This window comes from Lipotes vexillifer, unplaced genomic scaffold (assembly GCF_000442215.2).
Source record: "Lipotes vexillifer unplaced genomic scaffold, Lipotes_vexillifer_v1.1 scaffold871, whole genome shotgun sequence".
Taxonomy (NCBI): Eukaryota; Metazoa; Chordata; class Mammalia; order Artiodactyla; family Lipotidae; genus Lipotes; species Lipotes vexillifer.
In genome coordinates, this window is record NW_006771782.1 from 584575 (window position 1) to 596379 (window position 11805).

General features: G+C 43.8%; 1 pseudogene; it reads left to right on the plus strand.

Annotated features, from left to right (window-relative positions):
- Nucleotides 1-291: 291 nt before the first annotated feature.
- On the plus strand, nucleotides 292-1181 carry LOC103073165 (60S ribosomal protein L5 pseudogene; annotated as a pseudogene).
- Nucleotides 1182-11805: the final 10624 nt, after the last annotated feature.

Consider the following 11805-nt stretch of genomic DNA (forward strand, 5'->3'; position numbering starts at 1 on the left):
CAAGGTATATATGGTCCTGACCACATTGCTAAGCTGCCTTCACAGGATATGTGAATTCCAGAGAGAAGGACTTCTGAGACTTTAATGTTTCTTTTTCTCATCCCAGTGAATCAGGCAATAAACATCACTGAAAGAGCTACACTTTTGCCTGAGTCGCAGCTGGTATAACAGCATGACCTGGGCTTGTTGATGGATGCCGAGACCATACAAAAGGGACGAATCTAGTTTTTTCCTCCCCGGAGCCGTGCTGGTTCTGAAGCTCAGCGGCGGCTAGGGCCTCTGTTCCACACAATGGGGTCTGTTAAAGTTGTCAAGAATAAGGCCGACTTCAAGAGATACCAAGTGAAATTTAGAAGACGGTCAGAGGGCGAAACTGACTACTATGCTTGGAAACGATTGGTAATCCAAGATAAAAATAAGTACAACCCACCCAAATACAGAATGATAGTTCGTGTAACTGAGATAACATTGGTCAGGTCGCTTATGCCCGTATATAAGGAGATATGATAGTTTGTGCAGCTTGTGCTCACGAACTCCCAAAGTATGGTGTGAAGGTTGGCCTGACAAATTATGCTGAAGCATATTGTACTGGCCTGCTGCTGGCACGCAGGCTTCTTAATAGGTTTGGTATGGACAAAATTTATGAAGGCCAAGTGGAGGTGACTGGAGGTGAATACAATGTGGAAAGCATTGATGGTCAACCTGGTGCCGTCACCTGTTACTTGGATGCAAGGCTTGCCAGGACTACTACTGGGAATAAAGTTTTGGGGGCCCTGAAGGGAGCTGTCGATGGAGGCTTGTCTATCCCTCACAGTACCAAATGGTTCCCTGGTTATGTTTCAGAAAGCAAAGAATTCAACGCTGAGGTACACCGAAAGCACATCGTGGGGCAGAACATTGCAGATTATATGCGTTACCTGATCGAAAAAGAGGAAGCTGCTTACAGAAAACAATTCTCTCAATACATAAAGAACAAAGTAACTCCAGACATGATGGAGGAGATGGATAAGGAAGCTCATGCTGCAATACGAGAGAATCCAGTGTATGAGAAGGAGCCTAAGGAAGAAATTAAAAAGAAGAGGTGGAACCGTCCCAAAATGTCACTTGCCCAGAAGAAACATCGGGTAGCTCAGAGGAAGACAAGCTTCCTTAGAGCTCAGGAACGGGCTGCTGAGAGTTGATAAACCAAAGCACAATTTCTATGAAGATTTTTCAGATAAAGACAGTAATAAAGAACAAGTTAAAAAAAAATAAAAGGGATGAATCTTTGCTTGGAAGCTACCTGCCCCATAGGAACCTAGCAGCATCCTGAAAGTGCAGATTATTTGAACAGGTAAGGACTTGCTTATCAACTGAAAGTCACCTTCACTTTGACATATGAGAAAAACCAGAGAAAGCAAGCAAATTGATCTATGTCACACAGCAAGTTGGTGGTAAAGCCGGCACTAAAACTTTGGGATATCTCTGAGATCTTCATGGCTCCTTCCATCCATCTGACCTAAACTTGATGGGATGAGTAAGAGTTTTTTAGGTAGCCCTGTAGGAAAGACAGAGGCAATTTAGGAAAATGGCCCAGACATATGAGAGGCCATGTGGAGATGAGAGAGAAAGCCTTCCCTTCATGTGTATGCTAAAAACAGAGATGGAAAAAGCTGAAAAAGTAGAAACACTGGCTACCCCAGAAAAACGTTTGGGATGTGGGTCTCTTTAGGAAAACTCCTACACAAAGGAATCCATAGAAATGTGGTCAATCTGGAATAACTGTCTAAAAACAACCTAAAATATCTAAGGAGCTGTCTATCTAGCTTGCCCTATCTCATTCCATATCAGTTTGATCTTCCAAGATGGTTGCTGGCATCAAGAAGAGAGTGAAAAACCATAAGTAGGGGAGGGCCAGGGAAGCACAGCATTCCCTTAAACATATTCCTTTACAGAGGCAGCTCAAGGGTGTGGTCAAAGACTTGTATAATTTAGTGACACCAAGAGACGCCACAATCTGAGACAGACAAGTGAGGAAGCCAAGATTCATGTCTCAAAAGCCAAGAGGCAAGTTATAGAAAACAAGACCCATGATCCAGGCAGGCTCGCACCATAGGTTTTCAATGTTAGTGACTTTACCTGAAGGCGCAAGAGTCCTTTTGACTGAGCCCATCCTTATATATGTAAAAGGCCCATTTCAAGGGGGTCCAAAGACCACCATGATTGGAAAATATGCTTCATGTGGTTAGAGTGGTAATAGAACAGACAGCTCACTATCCACTCTGAGAAGTCCTGTAGACCTCAAGGAACTGACAAAGCTTTGTGGTCTCTCCATCAAAGCCATGGCATGATGCCAGTAAAGCCAAAATGAAGGGTTTACAGTGCCCGAGTGATCACATGTCTCTGAGGAAAGAGTGAATGGATTTACTTTCTCTTCAGCATCTACCTCTGCCTAGACATGTTCATTTTTCTGGTTGTTTCTTTCTTTTTTTTTTTCTCCCTCCAGAAGATTTGCTTCAGGTCAGCTGGAGAGAGGAGTTTTGCTTAACTCAAGATTTGGCATGGACAACCACAGTGGAATAAATTTTGAAAGATCCAAAATGTGGGGTCTGGAATGACTGGCCAAAGTTACTGAAATTGTTTTCCACAGAAAGCCAGTGACTACTCAAAAGTTATTAGGAAGTCTAGGCTGCCTACAATTATCTGATGCAAATAATTATTTGATGCATACGCAAGGAGCCACACAGGTCCCAATTTTAGATAGGTACATGCTGTGATGGGCTGGACTATGGTGCCCAGATATTCGGTCAAACATTATTCAGGAGGTTTCTGTGAAGGTGTTTACTGGGTGAGATTAACAATTTAAAGTGATGGCCTTTGAGGAAAGCAGATGACGTTCCATGATGGGAGTGGGCGTCATCCAGTCAGTTGAAGACCTTCATAGAACAAAGGGTGACTTCCCCCAAGTAAGAAGGAATTCTGCCAGCAGGACTGCCTTTGGACCAGAAGTGCAACTCTTCCTGGGTTTTCAGCCTGCCAGCTTACCCTGCAGGTTTTGATTTAACAAGCTTCCACAGTTGCATGAGCCATCTCCTTAAAATAAATCTCTTGGGGCTTCCCTAGTGGCGCAGTGGTTGAGAGTCCACCTGCCGATGCAGGGGATGCGGGTTCGTGCCCCGGTCCGGGAAGATCCCACATGCCGCGGAGCGGCTGGGCCCGTGAGCCGTGGCCGCTGAGCCTGCGCGTCCGGAGCCTGTGCTCCGCAACGGGAGAGGCCACAACAGTGAGAGGTCCGCGTACCGCAAAAAAATAATAATAAAAAATAATTAATTAATTAAATAAATCTCTTGATAGATAGGTAGAAAGATAGAGGATAGATTAGACTGATAGATGATAGATTAATTAGATAGATTAGATATACGATGAAAGAAAAAGAAGGAAGGAAGGAAGATATACGCCTACTATTGGTTCTGCTTCTCTGGAGAACCCTAACTAATACACACACACACACACACACACACACACACACACACACACACACGCATAGTCATACTACGTGCCTACTATATGTCAGGCAATATGCCAGATTATTTATATCTGTTCAATTCTCATAAGTACATTACAATCTAGATATTATTCTCTCCATTTTATTGGTGAGAGAATTGAGACTCAGAAAGATGAGCTAACTTGATCACAGCTTACAAGAGACAGAGCTAGGACTTGAACTCAAGTCCATCTGACCAAGACATTGTGCTCAATTCCCAAAGTGATGACAAGTAACCAGGAAAAATGAAAGAAATTAAGTGGCAGAACTTGTGAAGGAAGAAGACCCACAAGTGTGGAATCATCTCCCAATAACAGTCAGCAGCACAATCATTTACAATTGGAAAAGACAGGCTGCTGGAAGAGACAGGGCTGCCCTGGCAGACGTAAGGACAGTCCAGATCGCTCTCTCTCTCTGGCTCTGCCCATTCCCCGAGCTGCTCTGTTGGGTTTTAGCTGGTTCCAGACGTGCCCTGGAGGGAGAGAAAATTCATGGCAGCCCAAAAGGAGGACAATTAGGTTTCCCATTAGCTTCCTTCATGAGTTCATCACTGACTGTTTCTCTTTGTTGCAGTATTTTCGAAAATTATCCCAGACAGGTTTCTGGAATACATGGGACTTGGAGATTTTTTTTTAATGAAGGACATTCCACTGAGAGCAAGCCTCAAGACTGACTCATCAGAGGAAGTGCGTTCTTGGGGTAATGCTGATGGATACGGGCAGCTGAATCCCAGCCCTGCAATTTTAATCTGGGTGAACGTGGGTATGGGGCAGTTCCCCAAGTTCATCCCCAGATCTCCAATGCCTAGCTTAGAAAAGGATGGAAGAGGACTCTTAATCAGCCCCACTTCCTCTAGTCTTCCTTTCTCTGGCCATGCTCGTAGCTTTCCCCCAACACGTTTTTCTGCCAAAGGGAAACCTTTACCAGTTTTGACTGGCAGCTAATCTTGACGATTCCTTTGCTTAGAGTGCCCGAGGATGACGTCATAGGGGCATTTTCGTACCTAGAGATGAGCATTTGATTATTTCAAGATTTGTATAAACCCCTCCATTCTCCATTAGCTTAGATAATCCAGTGTTGACCAAACGGTTGTCTCCCTTGCTCTCTATGCTGTGAACATTGATTTCCAGCTTCCCCCAGATTTTCCAGTGATGTGTTTGCATCCCGTATGTGTCTCAGCATCTCCAACTTTGACTCTGTTTTGTTTTTATTTCTCCCTTTGTATAGTCTTTAAGTGGTCCCCGATGGTGTACGTATGTGATTTCATATCAAGAGAATGGTGTGGCCATAGCAATGAAGCATTAGGGTGTATCATAAATCAACCACAGTTTGGGGAAACGATAACACGTGTGATTTATAGGCTATTTCAGCTCTGATTTCCATATAGCTGTTCTCTGATTCACAGTTATTCCTGGAGGAGTAGAAAGTAAAAGAAAGTACAGTGTGGGTGGTAGATTTCCTCCCCAGAAATCCATGATAGTCATCATCTCCATATAGAAAAGCAGATACTCATGCTTTCCAAAGGATGAATGTTATCCATGGCAACTGGGAAACTGTCAGAGCTGAAAGAAGTGAGTCAACTAAATAGCATTTTCCCTTGACCTGGGTAAACCAAGACTAATTTTATATATTTGTCAAGAGAATTAGAAAATTTCCAATAATTTATGGCAGGGTAAAACCCCTAGATTTTAACCTAATCTATCAATATGTAAATTAAATATATAAATGTTGATGATCAACTTTTGTTTACATTAAGTGAAAGCGGAAAATGTGAGTGATTTTACCAAAAGGCAGTTCTTTTCACACACATACGACTTTTGGCCTATTAGCCTTAGCTTGGGTGGACCATAAAATTTATCTTCCAAACTGGGATATTTTTAAGAGTGAAGGGAGGTGCTTTTAATTATTCCAGTCAACGGGGGTAGCCCCTGGCCACCTGGCGCCTGCTGTGAGCCTGATTGCTAGTCACAGTGATCTCCGTGTCACCTGCCCCTTCACTAGATCCTTCAGAAGCAGGGCTCAAGATGCCTTGGTTTCTTTTAGTCAGAGGCCATTTTCTTCTCTGTTAGGGGCTAAAATACATTTGTATGAAATAAAGGACACACTGATGCCCGAAATAAATTCACCCAGATGCCTAGTATAAGATAAGCATTCAATAAATTATATTAATAATTATAATTTTAAATATTAAATTAAGTATACCCTATCATGGTTTAGAGGGCTAGCATCTTTTGCAGATGCTCAAACTCAGTGATTTGGGCAACACTTTAAAATTTTTTATTTTCATTTTCTTACTGGAGCTCTTTTTGTTTTTCAAATGTAATCTTACCTAGAACCCCAATATATAAAAGCGATAAAAACAATTACGTACGTGTTATTGGAGGAAAGCTCTCCAGCATCTGCAGTACTCCCAAAAGACAGCTTCAGGGCCAAATACTTCGCTTGGAGCAAAATTCAAACTCTACAAAGCTAAATAAGCCCTGATTAAAATGTTAAGACATCAACTAAGCATGATTTGGAGAGAGAATCCCAATATTTTGGGCGAGTTCAGAAGTGCATTACGGGTGAATTGAGAAGAAATACCTGGCATTCACTAGGTTTTTGGTTTTCTTTCAAGTTCATTGCGTACAATACAGCAAGTTGAGTCCTGAGTGATTCCTTCAACTTCAGAGACAGAACAGAGCAGGTAGAGGAAAAGACCTCTGCTATTTGCAGCATCTATCTTCAGACTCCTTAAGACCCAAGAAAATAGTCAGTGGAAAACAGATTTTCTGAATGAGCCCTGTGATATTTTTCTTAAACTTCTCCTTCTGTCTGGACTGCCAAGTCTTTGTTTCAACCCTCTAGGCTGGGTTGATAGCAGTTGTTCTTTCTAACGTTGGCTGAAATATAAGTAGGTGCTTCCATTTCACCGTGATGCTAGAAGATCCCACGAGATGTTCCTGTTACAGATCGTGGGAGTTGGAGCAAAGATTTGGATTGGTTGACTCATTCTAGGAGAAGCTTCTTTCCCAAGTTCCACGAAGTTCCACAAAGCCAGAGCTGTCTGCAGTGGGTCTAGGCTGACATCACAACAGAGCCACACCCAGAAACTTGCCAGGCTCAATGCTCCTGGAAGCAGCTGCTGGATGGCTAGGCCACCCCGAAGCTTCTCTCCCATCCCACACACTCCTTTCTGTCTCAGTGGACCTTGGAACATCACTGGGTTAGTCATCTATTACTGCAAAACAAATTACCACCAACTTAGGTGACTTAAAACAACATGCATTTATTATCTTACAGTTTGTATAGATCAAGAATCCAGGCACAGCTTAGCTGGGCCCTCCGCTTCAGACTTATAAGGCTGCAATCAAAGCACGAGCCAGGGGCTTCCCTGGTGGCGCAGTGGTTGAGAGTCCGCCTGCCGATGCAGGGGACACGGGTTCGCGCCCCGGTCTGGGAGGATCCCACGTGCCGCGGGGCGGCTGGGCCCGTGAGCCATGGCCGCTGAGCCTGCGCGTCCGGAGCCTGTGCTCCGCAATGGGAGAGACCACAACAGTGAGAGGCCCGCATACCGCAAAAAAAAAAAAAAAAAAAAAGCACGAGCCAGGGGTGGAATCTCATCTGAAAGTTCAACCAGAGAAGGACTGGCTTCCAAGCTCATGTGGTTGTTGACAGAATTTCGTTCAGGAGGATTGTGGACTGATGGCCTTAGTTCCTATCTGGCTGATGGCAAGAGGTCATCCTCAAGACCATGCCATGTGACCTCACCACTAGGTCAACTCACAACATGGCAACTTGCTGCATGAAAGCAAGGACGCAGGTCAGAGAAAGACAATGTGAGACAGATATCACAATCTTTTATAAGCTGACCTTGGAAGTGACATACCACTACCTTTGCCGTATTGTGTTGGTTGGAAGAAAGTGTCACAGGTCCTGCCCACACTCAGTGGGAGTGAATACCAGGAGGTGGGGAGTACTGGGGGTCCTCTACGAGGCTACCTGCCACTATCACTGTCTGCTGTTTAGGGACTCATGTGAAGCAGAGGAAGAATTCGAGGTCAATGCATTTCCAAACAGGTATTCAAGTCCTATATCTCTAAACCACTCTCCAGCCTCCCCATAGAGCACGGGGAGAGACCATAAGTCTTCTCTGTCTTCTTCAAACACACCATGACTACAAGCTTTATGGCCATCATGCCTGCTCTTCTCACTGCCTAGAAAGCTCTCCTCTCAGCTCTACCCAGGCCCCTGTTGAGATGTCATCTTTCCTTGAAGTCTTAATGTGTTCACCTGTTGGATACTTATTTGTTGAGCTCCTACTACATGTTAGGCATTGTCTGGAACCCTGCCCCACAATAGGAAAAACAACCCCCACAATCCGTAACCTCGAGGAATTCTCTATTTAGTGGAAGAGACAAATAAATAACTAGTCCTCAGCACACCCTATTGCAAGTACTATGAGAGAGGTAAGCACAGGGTGCAGAAGTGGCAAACTAGGAGTGTGACATGGTTGGATGAAACCCACTAATCTGCCCATAAGTTGAAGTCAAACTCCTCAGCTTGGCACAAAAACCCTTCATAACTGGTGCTATTTCATCCCTCTTTTTTCTCACTATGTAGTCCAGTCACAATGAGGAAAAATGAGTCAGATGTGTGCTTGTCCATACTCCCTTCCATGTGTTCTTCTCTCTGCTAAAAACACTCCTTCTTTCTTGTTGAGCTTGTATGCATCCTTAAAAGAGTTAAATCTAATGCTACCCTGTCTTGGTCTGCTCAGGCTGATACAGCAAAACACCGTAGACTGGTGGCCTAACCAACACACATTTATTCCTCATGGTTCTGGAGGCCGGGAAGTCCAAGCTCAAGGTGCCAGCAGATTTGGTTCTTGGTGAGGGTCCTTTTCCTGGCTTGCAGATAGCCAGACTTCTTGCTGTATTTCATATGGCAGAGAGAGGAAATTCTGGTGTCTCTTCCTCTTCTTAGAAGGGCACTAATCTCATCATGAGGGTCCCACCCTCATGACCTTATCTAAATCTAATTACCTCCCAAAGTCCTCATCTCCAAATATCATCTCACTGAGGGTGGGGGTAGAGCTTCAACATATGTACCTGGAGGGGACACAAATATTCAGTCCATACAACTCCCCTTTTTAGAAGCCTTCTCTGAATCCCTAAAAACCGAAGCAGCTACACACACTGTGCTTCTGTAACCCTTTGTACTTAACTTGAGTAGCATGTGCAGCGAGTATTATCATTGTGAACATGAGTCTTTTATTAAACTGCGAGTGCCTTGGTGGCAGACTCTGAGTCTTCCTTGCTGTCTCCTCTGTGAGTACAGGGCAAGGTGACCACCCAGCAGTGGTCAGTAAACACTTGGGAAGAGCACATAAAAGAGCAGAGAAGCCCTTCCCTAGCACTCAAGCTATTCCTCACTCACCTTGACTTTCCCTTTCGGCTCATGTAAACACCAGCTGAACTTCTGACTGCCTGAATCTCAGCTGGAATGTTTGCAGTACTCGGCCATCCTCTAGTTGGTGAGAAGTTCCAACATGTCCACCCAGAAATTAGAAACCTGAACACCCCTGACTCTTAGAGTATTTTGTATGTTATGGTCTTTGAACCCCAGTCTGAATTGGATACCTCTGTCTTCAAAAGAACTTAAATTCCAACATGAAAGTCAAGGAGGAAAATAGCATCCTTGCATTCAGAAGGCGGGTTCCCATAGTGTGAATTTCTCTGTCTGGTTAGGATTGCTTCCCTATGTTCGAACACCCAGGCTGATGATGTTTCACTCAGTTATCAGTGTTCTTAAAGGAACCGCTTTATTGCCAAGTTTCTCAGTAATCTTTAAAGCACAAACTTACATTACGATGAACCATATTTTAAATGAAATCTCCGATGTATTTCAGTGTAGTGAAAACTTGCCTTTTACAAAGCTTTAAAATAAAATTTAATATATTTTAGAAAGGCTCACTACATGATTATTTCTAGCCTTTTAACCTAGTCCCTAATATTGACTGCGATCATAAAAATACCGGTAACAATAACTACCATTTTGAGCATTTATCATGTGCCCAGAACTATACCAGGTATTTTCTACACAGATCTGTTTGTTTTTTTGCCATTTTATTCTCTAAAACCATCTGACCTGGATATAACTAACATACTTTGTAAGTGAGAACATTTAAACTCAAAGAAGTGTCTGAGGGCAGACAGAGAAGACATAAATTTGGGGGGAGCCAGGAAGAGGCCTCAGTTCCTAGCTGACTGTTGGTCAGAGGTCATCCTCAGTTTTTCTATCCCATTCTGTCTCCTGACATTCAATCCTTGGGGATAAAGTCTTTTGTTCCCAATTATAAATGAGTCAGTGCACCTGAGGCTGCAGAATCCATAACTTAGAACCACACTAAGATAGAGCCTAGTAATTGTGCCCTTCTTGAGGAGAGATTTCAATAAGAAGGGGTGGAAGGACAGACAGTGGGAGGGACATCAAACCAAGGACCCTGGATGACTAAAGGGATCCCCTCATCCCCTGTCAGAAAATGACCCAGACGACTAAGCTTTGTTGGACCCAAGAGGAGAGCAGATCAATAACTGGGACCTCCGCCTACAGTCTAGTCCTGTTATTCATTCCTTCGGCAAGTACTGCTGTGCCTGGCTATTGTATAGGATTAGATAACATGCCTAACGTAAACAAATACCCCTCGACATCTCATATGGAAGTTTTTAAGTAACCAAGTGTTTCAGTAAGTCACCATTCTGTTTCTATACCTGTGGCTTAAAAATCTCCCTACAGTATTCCAAAAAGAACAATGAACACAGGTAAATAATTCTTTCTCAATTTTGCAGCATCTGAGGGTAGATCCCTATAGACATCTCCAACCTTCACACCCCTTCTCTTTGTGTAACTGAGGCCACCTGAGCTCACCCCAGGCTCTCAGGCCACTCCAGAGCCACTGAAGAGTGGATTGCAGGAGGCTTTAGTTCAATACATGAAATCTGACACTGCTCAGAAGAGGAGCCTTCTACCCTGCTCTGTGACACAGCTCTCACTCCCTAGCACTGTTCTGATAAAGGCATGGCCCCCTCAGGACTGCTGTCATGCCCTTTGCTTTTCCTGTACCCCCTTTTGCTGTGGCTCTTCCCACTTGTTGTCACGCACCCCCGGCACGTCTTGGTTTTGCCTCTTCTCGTGAGAAGAGAACACGTAGCGACGTGGCATCCATCACCCCATTCCCTGCTTTCATTGACAGAAGAATGGACAAATACCCTGACCTCAGAGCTGCTTTGTATTTTTTCCTTAAACAAAAAATTAAACTTTCTACTTTAAGTGGAAAAGAAAAGCTTCCAGTTAACAGAAGGCTCTGAATGAGACTCCTAATATTCTAATACCAAAACCCTGAGTGGCCAATGAATATTTGCCAGTGTTGATCTGAAACCCACAGAACAGACATTCCAGGTGTGGCAAAATAGCAAATGCCACGAATGCCAGGATTTTCTAGAAGCTGGAAACTAATTAATGTCTATAAAACTTTGAACCACACAGATTCTCCTCATCAGAAAAAAAAAGAAAGAACAGAATATACAGACATTCATCCTCAATACCACAGTTATATTTAGGCCATCTGAAATAGACTGTCAGATAGATAGATAGATAGATAGATAGATAGACAGACATGTAGACAGATGGTAGATAGGTAGATGAGAGATAGATGAGAGATAGATAGACAGATAGATATGATGGTTGGAGGGAAGGAGGGAGGGAGGGAGGGATGGGCAGGTAGATAAATAGGTAGATAGGTACATAAATTGACAGATGGATAGATAGATAAACTGGTGATTAGTTTTGTTTGAATGAACTGACACTTCCTTCTCCACGACTACCTGTACTCAGAAGTCATCATAAAAAGGGATCTGACGCTACAGACCAGCTAAACATTAGAAAGATTTCAGTATGAGAAGCTGTGGCATTCTCTCCTTGTGCAGTCACCAGCCAGATGGTAATATGGATTCTGAGGAAACAGATGCTCTACTCATGGGACAGGTCCACTCCTCCTAAAGATGTGGGTAGAATCAGAGCCCCGGTCATCAGCGGCCCTCTAACTCTTCTTGACTCTGGACCCCTCAAGGAGCAGAGGGTTTGTTCTGTTTGCCCTGCCTGAGAAATCAAAACCAATAGAAATTGGCAAAACAGAAATGAGGCCAGTGGAGGAATTCAGCTACTTACTTTCTGAGAGCCAGGCATGGAGGAGTATGTCTGATTCCCTCCGTCCCATCCTGTCTGGCCCTCCAAAGGCTGGC